At 32.1% G+C, this 12,051-nt stretch overlaps 2 pseudogenes; one reads left to right on the top strand and one right to left on the bottom strand.

Moving 5' to 3' along the window:
- Positions 1-1,450: 1,450 nt before the first annotated feature.
- On the top strand, positions 1,451-2,977 carry LOC120203087 (annotated as a pseudogene).
- Positions 2,978-4,821: 1,844 nt separating this feature from the next.
- LOC120203088 lies at positions 4,822-5,762 on the bottom strand (annotated as a pseudogene).
- Between the last annotated feature and the right edge of the window lie 6,289 nt (positions 5,763-12,051).

Below are 12,051 nucleotides of genomic sequence, written 5' to 3' on the forward strand. Positions count from 1 at the left end.
TCTAATAAACAAAAAAATTATTAAATTATTAATTAATATTTTACTACACTCGAAAACTAAACCCTATTCATTATTTTAATATATTTGTGAATTATTACTTTGGAGTTTAGACTTCAAAATTTCTTCATACACTCTTTTGATATTTTTTGGGTTAAATTTATTAATTTAGGTTTATATTAAACACTATATAGTATTAGTATATTTTACCTATAGTTAAAAAAATAAGGTAAAATTTTTGGAAAGCTTAACGAGCAACAAGTTTTTTTAATGAGCACGAGTCAGGCAAAATTTTAACAAGCTTAATGAGTAACGAGTTAAGTCGAGCAATAAATTTTTTTAACGAGCACGAATGAAACACTGCTTAACTCATAATCGACTCGCTCAATAAACACCCCAAATCATAAAACCCTAAATTCAGTTAAATATGCTGGTTGACATGCTATGCATATATAATTATTTTCTTCCCAGCCACTATAGTTTGCTATGGATATAACATTACAGTCGTATACAGCTGGGAAATTCGGTGGATGCACTAAATTAAGTTTGCTATGGATAATGTTTGTTACATTGTCATATATAACAAATCTTTTATAGAATAGTTCTATATATTGATATATGAAATAATAATTCATAAATAATATTTATACTAATATCATTTTAAAAATTAAAATGTTTAAATGCTAATAAAATAATATTTCCTCGTCATCTTTAAAACAAAAACATATTATTCTACATTCATCCATATCCAATATATTCTCTAGCTCAATTTAACCTAACATGTTATTTTTTAAAAATAATAAAAACTTTCTAAGAAAGATTTGATTTTATCCAATATCAGGTCCGTTCATGTATAAGTGTGGCCTGTGACACGTTACATGGTTCCAAAAATTTGAACGGCCACACATAAATGTCATTTAAGTTAGTCCATATATAATTTTTGTACTCTAACGATATTGTCATTCGAAGAAAAAACAAACTTTCGTTTGGTTCTTGGGAAAATGACAAAGAAAATTATAAATGAAGATTTTGACAGTATCTTTAATCGTTTTCTATGATGAATTTTGATAAAAAGATATCGTAGATCCCTCATATTTTCAAATTTGATAAATTGAACCTTATTATAAAATATTTTAAGAGACTTATTTAAAAATTAGCACAAAACTTGTATATTTTTTTGAAACGAACATCTTTAAGATTCATAGAAAGAAATCTTAAGAACCGTAAATAGTTTGATTTCTCTTCTTGGTAATGCTTCCATTCCATTTTGTTCACTGTAATCTTATTTTGGTAAATAGATTTTTTTTCTTATTAAGGTCGTAAGAGAACGTGAGATATAATAATTTGTTCAAAGGGTTGGCATTTATCAACCGCCAGAGTGTATTTGTTCAGCTCTGCCGGAGCTTTATTGGCTAATATTCTCTTTTATAAATACATACAACTTTATTCAAAGGGGCATAAAAAATAGTTTGTAAGAACCGTTAGCCAGTCATGGAAAACACAAACAAAATTGTTGTCTCATTGCTTCTTCTTCCTCTCCTCTTAACTACCATTTCTGCTCAGACCACTAAGCTCACACCAAACTTCTATAGGACAACATGTCCCAATGTTGAGTCGATTGTCCGATCTGCGGTTTAACAGAAGTTCCGGCAAACCTTCGTGACTGCTCCCGGGACTCTTCGACTCTTCTTCCATGATTGCTTTGTTCATGTATGTGAATTTATGACTTTGTTAGAAGGTGTTCTTTTAATTTAGTTTATCGTGATCGCAGACTTAATAGAGATGTTATTGTCACCTATGAACATCAACAAATGTTACTTTATATTCATAGGGTTGTGATGCATCGGTATTGCTGGCATCGGCAAATGGTAACGCGGAGAAGGATCATCCGGATGATATATCCTTAGCCGGAGATGGATTCGACACGGTGATCAAAGCAAAGGCGGCTGTTGATAGTAATCCTCAGTGCAGAAACAAAGTTTCTTGTGCAGACATCTTAGCTCTCGCCACTAGAGATGTCGTACAATTGGTATCTTGTTTAACACATTCTTTCTACATATATTCGTATTTATATATAATAATTAGTTCATTGTCAAAACTAAAAGTATGGAATCAAGAAAATTAATTAACTCCAATAATTTAGACCGGAGGACCGTTTTACACGGTGGAATTGGGAAGACGTGATGGCAGGACATCCACAAAAGCCAGTGTTCAAGGGCAGCTTCCTCACCCTAATTTCAACTTAGACCAGCTCAATTCTATGTTTGCCAAACACGGTCTCTCTCAGACAGATATGATCGCATTGTCAGGTAATTTTCAATACAGCACGCAGAAGTAATTATTTGAATCCAAAAATATAAGAAGAAATAATGCTCTATCAAATATAATCATTATTGCAAATAAATCCGTAACGATTTGATTTTGGTGGAAATGTGTTTTGGCCAGGTGCACACACCTTAGGATTCGCCCATTGCGGTCGTTTCTCCAATAGGATCTACAACTTCAGTCCTACAAACCCTGTCGACCCGACACTCAACTTTCAATACGCTATGCAACTTGACAAATGTGTCCAAGAAATGTCGACCCCAGAATCGCCATCAACATGGACCCGAACACACCTCGAACATTCGACAATGTCTACTACAAGAATCTTCAGAGAGGAATGGGTCTCTTCACCTCCGATCAGGTACTATTTTCGGATCGGAGGTCGAGAAACACTGTCAACCTTTTCGCATCGAGCAACGCCGCTTTTAACCAGGCTTTCGTGTCTGCAATGACCAATCTAGGCCGAGTTGGGGTTCTGACGGGAAATCAAGGCGAAATTCGACGGGATTGTACTCGACCAAACTAAGCCAGCACCACTCTTTCTTTCCATTTCATTTCCTCTTGTCATTTCTTTCAAGATTTTTTTTAAAATTATATTTTGTCACGTGAATGGCGAGTTTGCATCTGTAATAAATAAAACTGGTGTTCTAATTTATAATTGTTGTCACTCTTTTGATAATAAAAACAGATTAATCAATTTATACTTTGATAGTTGTTTCTCAATTTTTTTAACATAAAAAACGACCTTAAATTGATTATAAATTTTATGGAAAATACGATTTACAATTCATAACTAATATCTAACAATAAATGACTTACTCTTTAAATTTATATTTAAATAATTAAATAAATCATATCCGAGTATAAAACTATATTCTTAAACATTTATAAACTCAAATTAAAAGTCAACAATTTCTGAAATCGATGATTAAAAACTCGAAGTTAACATTTATTCTTTTATGAAGGACGTAGATTCAATATTCATTAATAACAAAATTTCCTCTCCCCAAAATAAAATTTATTAAAAAAACCTCAAACTAAAACTCAACCCTAAAAATAAATGTTTGAAAGCAACGCAACCCATCAAATCATTAATATTCATAATAAGAAAACCAACGCAACCCATAAAATCAGATAAAAAAAAAAAAATACCATTTGAAAGCAAGTGTTGTCCCAAACCATTAATAAACTCCAATATCAACCATACCACTCACACGCAACTTAGAAGTTTCCAACTCTGTCTTATAAATGAGTAGCCATTCAAAAAGGGTTATTTTATGCTTTACGGATGGATTTAATTTATCATTTTTATTCACATGGTATTTCCACATCATTTTAGTCTTTAAAATTGTTTAAGGACATCATCCTAACATTCGAAGTTTGTTTTGACTAGCAGAGCCGTTAATATTTTGTGTCTGTATACGCGACAATTTTTACGTCAACCAATATTACTGATATGACTTGATGATGATGTGATATTTATTAAATAATAAATAATAAAATATTTACTAAACACAACAATTAGAAAAAAATCTCTAAAATTTTAACATAATTCATTCATCTTACTGAAATAAATAATAAGATTTTGAGATTTTTTTTTCTAATTGTTGTGTTTAGTAAATATTTTAACATAATCCTTTAATCAACAGACGTAAAAGACTAACGGTTCTGTTAGTCAAAACGGTCAATGGACTTCGAGGGCTAGGATGATGCCTCTAAACAACTTAGATTGTTAAATTGATGCGAAAATATATAGGGACAAATATGATAAATTGAGTCTACTACAAAAACAAAAGTAGCCCTTAAGATTTTTATTATTAATTACATTTGCATTTGCAACGTTGGCTAATTGGTTTATTAATCTATTCAATTAGAGAATTTTACCCTAATACCAGATAAAGGATAAAGTACATAAATTGTCATTAAGTTAACATAATTTTTATCATTGAAAATTTTGAAAATTATAAAATAATCATTAAACTTTTCAAATGATTATAAAATAAACATTAAATTTTATTAAATTTATCGAATTATTAAAAATATCTTTAAATTTATTAAAATTTATCATTATTCTATATTATATAGTGGTCATTTTGTAAACGTTTAATAAAATTAATGATTTTTATAATTTTATCAATTAAAAAGATAATTTTAATATAATTTAATAATCATTTGTATACTTGATCTAAGATAAATTAAATTTAGTATTCACGAGCATAATAACTTAAAATCAATGATCCAATCTAAAACTTGAAAGAAAATAAGAATCGCATGTTAAAAATGCAAACCAATGGAGTTTGCTGATCTATTTTTATCCGATAAGCAAAATAAATAAAAGAATTACATCGTTCGATAAATAAACCTTATGCGAACAGTAATTCCATGTTGTTTTGTTTTAATTGTTCATTTTTTTCCAAATATTTTATATTTAATATTTATGTGCAATGCATATTGAGATATAGGTATGTGCATATAGCATCTTGCATTGCTTGAAAAGTTTTAGACCAACGTTTTGCAAGATAATGTAGCAGGATCATACAAAGCAGGAAGCAAGTATTTGCTTCCATGGTCACCATGAGCATTGTAGCTAGCACCAGTTGAAGAGTCCACAAGCAACTTTCCGGCATATCCCGGATAAGCCCCCTTGCCGTAAATTCCGGGACAAGCCGATGAAGCTTCCAATGGTGCCTTGGCCTGGCCCTGGAAGTAACCATTTCCGAAAGGATTCGTTACGGTCCCGGCAAAGAGGCTAGCCAAGTTGATGACCATACCATCAAGGCCCACGTTGTCATTCGGTGCTATCAAAGGCGGCGACTGCGGTCCGTAGATTGGTCGGTAGAACGGCCAAGCGCATTGCCCAGGGCACTGCGTCTGGGAATTCCCGACCCAAATGTAAGCAAATTTGGAGAAGAGTTTGCCCGTGATGTGACCGTGAGTCCCACACTGGTTCATACAGAACCTTCGACAGTAACATCGGATGCCGTCAAAACGACATTGATAGTATCCTTTTGGTCACCCTTGGAGACCAACTCGATGATCTGTTTGTCCTTGAGTGACTTCCCGAGTGAACAATGCTCGTCGAGAATCTGTTTTCCCAAAGACAGGGAAAGAGACGGTTTTCTAGAATCGAGATGATAGTATTTCTCGGCGCTGCTCCACCACTGAGCCACCGTGGGTTGGCTTTTTTGAGACGATAAAGACTTGGACGAAAGTGAGGTTACGAAATCGGCGATGATGGCCCTCTCGGAAGGCTTGAAGTTACCGTACCAAATCAGATTGATTTTGATTCGGCCTGTAAGGAGAGGGCCGTCGTGGTATTTCAAGAGCTCCGGCTGGTCTTGAACCAGTTCACTCAGCCTTCGAACGGCCAACGAAAATTGAATCAAAGAGATTTCAATGAATAATTTTAACATAGTTTGAGGGATAAAAAACGCCATTTTCGACCAATGCTTTGAGTTTCAAGGATTTGTAAAAGCAGAGAAAGATTGAAGCATCGAGTGGTAATATTGGGAGAGTGGAAAAGGGTATATAAAGGCCTACAAAAAAAAGTCTGTTTATTTATTGAAATTTAAATTAGATTTTTTTAATTAAAATAAAAGGCTTTTTGAGTAGGTGAAACAAGGAAACTGCAGAGAAGCTGACAGATAAGTGAAATTGACCTAAACAACCTCCTCCTTTTGATGATAAAGTCAAACTCGAATATTTTTTGTGGGTAAAATAGGGAAGCAGATAAATGTTACTAGAAAAGACAGGCTGGGAGGAAGAAGTGAACCAGCTGGAATTCCGGGAGTGGGTAAAGAGGTGAAGTATAATTTGTAGGTTATAGGCACGTGAGTGTACGCGCTTTGCGGCTCTTAAAAACTGGGAATGCTGTTGAATTTTAAAGGAAGGCACAAAGGGTTCGTCAAGAATTTAGTTAGGCTTAGCTGGATGGAGCTAACCCGAGCCGAGCTACAGCGGATGGACTTGGTTGTGGTTCACTAGAGCCTGCCATTTTCCAACTGTCGCAATGATTATGGATCACATTTCGACTTAAAATAAATTTTATCTCAAATCGTCATTAATTTTTTGGGTTAAATAAAGTTGGATATTTAAATTTTATATTTTTATCGGATTTACATTTTATCAGATATTCACTTGTAAGAGTTCGGAAATCAATTACATGTGAGGAATGATAAGCATCCCACATTGCTCTTTAGGTACTAACTCGGTTACAATTATCTTAATAGTTAAATTTAAAGTTAGGGCCAAAATTTAAAGAAAATATCCAATTATTTACCTTTGATATTTGGTTATTATAAGAAAATAAACAAAGACTAAAAAAATATAATGAGTCTAATCTGTAAAAGTAAAATGAAAGATCACATGTATCATAATAAAATAATAATGTAAATCATACACAACATGATGAATTAGTATTGAAGTTAAATAAATAAGAAAAAAATTAATGGTAATATGAAATAAACAAATACAAAAAAAATCCATAAATAAATAAATGAATCATTTATGCAAAATAAACAAGGAAATAAACTAATGGAAAGGTGAAGAAAAAACGTTTTTGAATGTAGAATTAAAAATGAAATAAATCAATTTATACTACAATTTTAAATAAAATTCAAAAATAAAGTAAATATAACAAAAATAAATAAATCAAGATGAAACAAAATAAAAAAGACCACAACCATTGTTAAAATTAAAACGCAAATTAAAAAAGGAATAAAAATTGATAAAACATAAACAAATTAAAAAGGAATAAAATATTGATAAAATATTTTGCCAAAGAAAGAAAAAAAATAAAGAAATCAATCAAAATTAAGAAGAAAAAAAGGAAACTACATAATATAAGAAATTAAAACGAAAACTAGGAAATTTAAGAAAGAAAATTTAAAATCAACTAAAACAAAATTGAAATCCAACTTAAAATTTTAAACTAATTTTGAAAGTTCATGAAAATAATTATCCCCTACCTTTGTGGAAATACATGGATCTCATAGAAATTCATATTGGGTCATCAGATCATTGAATCAAATATAAAACTAAAAAAATTTAAAATTGGATCAAAATAAATAAATAAAATGAAAGATAAAAAAATCATCATTCAAGATCCACCATTGATTTTCATCGAGAAATTTCAAGGAAGGCTAAATCTATGATGATTTATTTTAAAAGCCTTTTCCTTTTTCATTGATTCTCTCTTTGAATGAGATTTTTAAACATAAGCAAGATCAAAGCAATAGACACAAAAGCAATAGACATAAAAGAAAAAAAAATCAAGATAAAAGAAAATTATCGATTTCCATTGAGAAACCTCAATATATGTTAGATTTAGAGAAATTCCTTGTTCATCGGTTTTCTCTCATCCGATAGAGTTTTAAAAATATCTATGTCGATCGAAAACAAAAGAATAAAAAGAAATTAACTTTAAACAAAAACTCGCTTTTATTGCTCTTATTCTTCAAATTACAATGGATGATTCTTTTCTCTTCTTTTCCTCCCTCTCTTTCTCATCTCTTTCTCATCTCTTTCTCTCTGTTTTTCGTGTCCCCTAAAGAGATGGAGAAGGCCTCTATTTATAGATGAGGCTCCAAACATCTAACGGCCTAGATTATTTACATCGACGGCTAAGATTTGTCTAAATCATACAAGATCCCCCCATCTAAGCAAATAACATATACTTTTATTTACCCAAATCAATTAGCATATTCATCCTCTTTTTATAAAAGATCACACTCGATATGGAAAGATCCATTCAAGATATTATCTGATATGATGTCACTTTCCTTTTCTCTACTGTTAGTGTGAATGAGCTCTCTAGCATTTAGATAAGTTTAGAGCCCAAACAAAAGTTAGGTATTACAACTGCCATTCTTTCCTCACTGGCGTGAAACAAGAGTAGAGCAAAGATAAAAAAAACTTATTTTTGTCCGATTGAGGTAGTTATTTTTGTCCGATTGAGGTAGTTCTATATTTACATGATTTTGGAAAGTTGATTTCACCTCTATTTATTCGATCCACTTTGATAATTTATTTGCTTCATCGTTACTTTTTGAAGATTAACCTAGAAAAGTTAATAATTTGATCCATCATATCTTTTCTTCAAGGAGACATGATTCTTTCTTTTGTGCATCTTTAAGGATGATTGACCTTTTTGGAGTCCAATCTTAGGCCTGTCTACATCTTCTATATTTTCAAGTACATGGGTTTGAAAACCTTCGTCTAGCTCATCTCGATCCCAAAGTAGTTGAATTGCAAAAGTCAACATAATCATTTGTTAGTATATTTGTGAATGTTAAAGTTAATTTGGATGATTGGTCCCTCTGCTAGAGGAAATGAAGTTGAGGTTGACTCCTATATTGCAAGTTAAGTCGAACTTGGATATTATTTGAGTCCAATATCCTTCATCGTGAAGTTAAAATTTGACTCAAGAAAAATTTGCAAATCCTCTGTGAGTTAAGTTGGATGAAAATAGCTCCTCGCTATTAAGTTAAGCTATGTTGTGGATGACTCATTCGTCGTGAAGTTGAGTCGATCTCAGATGACTCGAGCTTGATTTACTTCGTCGTGAAGTTGAAATCCGATCAAAATCTAGGATAAAAAATAGCTCCTAGTTATTGAGTTAAGCTAATTGTGGTCGACTCATTCGTCGTGAAATTAAGTCGATCTTGGATGACATAAGCATGATATCATTTGTCGTGAAGTTGAAATCTAGCTCGAAATATGGACTGGGAAATAGCTTATCGTTGTTGAGTTAAGCTAAATCGTAGTTGATTTTGAGTATTCTTTTATTCCAATATCCTTCGTCGTGAAGTTGAAATTTTACTTGAAAACCTTGTTTTGAAAATAGTTCCTCGTTGTTGAGTTGATATATGTTGTGAATGGCTCATTCTCGTGAAGTTGAGTCGATCTCGGATGAATTGAGCATGATATTCTTGGTCGTGAAGTTGAAATCTTACTTGAAATCTAGGCTGGAAAATAGCTCTTCATTTTTGAGTTAAGCTAAATTATGGATGAACCATTCGTCGTGAAGTTGAGTCAAGTTTGAATATTCTCTGAGCCGATATCATTCGTCGTGAAGTTTAAATCTATCTCGGATAAGCTATGTTAATTCAATCTCGAGTATTTTCAAGCTCAATATCCGTCATTGTGAAGTTGAAATTGACTCTAAAAAAATGCAAAATTGTACACATGTGTGTAATGTTATGAATGTGATGTTCTTATGTATGCTTAAAATGCATATGCAAATATGTTGTTTTGGGATTTTTTGTCTCAAAGAGAAGTCTCGATCTTCTCCTGTCAATCTTGATCTTATTCCATCTTTGGATCTTATGGCATTTCATAACTGACTCCAATCAATGCATTTTTCTTTAAAAAGTTTGAAAAAAAAACTTCGAATTGGTTTCCAAGCCATTCCTATGAGTTTTGTGCCAGATACCCCTATCAGCCTTTGAGTACATGTACTTTTCAGAAATTTTTTGTACAGTAATACACAATGATCTTTTTCAAATTGAATAAACCATTCGTATTTAAATTCAATGCAAGATGCTAAGAATATTAAACTCTCAAAGAAAAATGTTCATTTTTTATTTAAATGAAAGGAGTCTTTTGCAAGTATATGACAAACATTTGAAACAAGAATAATAAAAAGAAAATAGGTGTTCCAGTTATCAATGATGTAGACTCCTTTGAATTGTCACGCCGCAAAACAACTCGGGTGTGATAATGCATGAATGATGAAAAATTCATTTCATTTTAATCAAGTTTGTCGTGCATTCAACTTTAATATGATGCCTTCACTGATAATATCATCTTGACTCAAGACCTTTCCGTGTGAAAATCCTAAATCGTTACTCAAGCCGCCGATTCGGGTTTTCAACTTGAGATCTCTTTTGGCTTCAAGACACCTTTTGTATATTTTCATCTTAAACCCTCATTTATTGTTTTTTTTTTCCAAATCATGCATTAAGGTTTTAGAAAAAAAATTTGGAAATAAAAGATTAACCCTGATGTGTGGAGTGAAATATGAAGATAGTCTCTTCTACTTAGAAATTCATGTATAATTAGAAATGACTTTTTAGGCATGTAACGTAAGCCATGGCTTACGATTATGAAAAAAGGGATCCCAAGATGTGTTTATGGGTTATTGAACCAATCATCAATGCATTCATTCCTTATTGCTTGAATATGCTTCATCGTACTTTTTCTCTTCTTTTTTGGATCCTTCTAGATTGCCCATTCATGGGTTTCCACCCTAGAGGTCATTTTCTTTTCCAATGTCTTTAGAGTTCGTAACTTTCTTATTACGACAATCTGGACCTTTTGAATCAACTTTAGCTTACCAACATTGTGGTTTGAGATTCAAAATCTTTATATGTGCCCTTTTTTCCTCTTTATTTGTTGAATTTGGGACCTCAATTTGATTTGAGCACAAGTTACTCTCATGTTTGATACATCTCTTATTATTTTTGAATTGATTTGAATCTTGAAACAAATCATATATGGTCAATCGTGCAGTTTTTATTGTTGATTGTCTTTACAGATGTGAGCATATTTTCTTTCGCCTTGCCCCCAGTGTAGGGAGTGATCTTTGGTCAGGGTTAAATCCAAAGAAAGAAGTATTTCAGGCTCAAATGAGGACATCAATGGATATTTTCCTACTTTTGTGAAAGGATAGTGAGACAAAGTCATTTATTATTTCACATAAAAATCTTCGTGAAAGAGGTTCAGAATTAATCTTTTATTCACTGAAAAAATAAGTCATTAATGCGTGATGATTCTTTAATTTTTAATTTTTTCTTTTATTCCCCCTTTTTTTGCTCCAATCCTCATAAGGTTGATACGTGATGCCCTTTCTTGTCTTCTTGTTTTCCACCGTTTGGATTTTATTGTGGTAGAAAGAGTTGCCTTAAGAAGATAATGGTGCGATTTTAATGCTTTAGAGAAGGATTGTTTATTGACCTCTTTTATTCTCAAAGGCATTTTGGGTATTATCTACCTCAATTATGTTGCACCAACTTACAATTTGGTTTAACTGGTAATTTATGGACTAATACATTCGTGTCAAATCACGGCATGTCCTGTTAAGATCATGTGAGCCCATCAAAATTTTTTATCCTTCATGAAGAAAGTGTTATGTCGATATTCGAAAGGCAAGTTGCATCCTCCTTCATTGCTACACTCATCGATTTCCCCTAGACACATGGGCTGCTCGAAATCAATCTCCAGGTCAGAATCATTGTCATTCATACCATTGGTATCTAGAAACATGGAAAAAAAGCGAGGAAAAGATATAAACATATATACATGTGAGAGAAACTATCTCACATGAGAAGTAGAAACAAATATAGCATACATATATATACAAAGATGAATGGAAAATATGTTTTCCAAATTAAAACAAAGAATGCATCATTTATTAAAAGTAAATAAAAATAGTTCATTTACCCTTAAAAGATCGATTATTACCTCGGGTACGAGTAAATAGGGAAAGTTTGAGTATTACTCTGAAAAATGAAAACCACATGTAACTCTTCAAGAGTCTAATTGTTAGACACAAACTCTTATGGTAATAGACGGACCCAAGACTTGTCAACCTCTGCATCTAATTACTGCTTCTGTGTGATTAGGTAAATGATTTTTGTGTGATATTGGGCGTCTCTGAATTGCTGAAATTAATGAAAATTTTACTTCACAACCTTTGGACAATCCTCTTAAAAGCGAGACAATTTTTGA

This window comes from Hibiscus syriacus, unplaced genomic scaffold (genome assembly GCF_006381635.1).
Source record: "Hibiscus syriacus cultivar Baekdansim isolate YM2019G1 unplaced genomic scaffold, ASM638163v2 tig00009023_pilon, whole genome shotgun sequence".
Lineage (NCBI taxonomy): Eukaryota > Viridiplantae > Streptophyta > Magnoliopsida > Malvales > Malvaceae > Hibiscus > Hibiscus syriacus.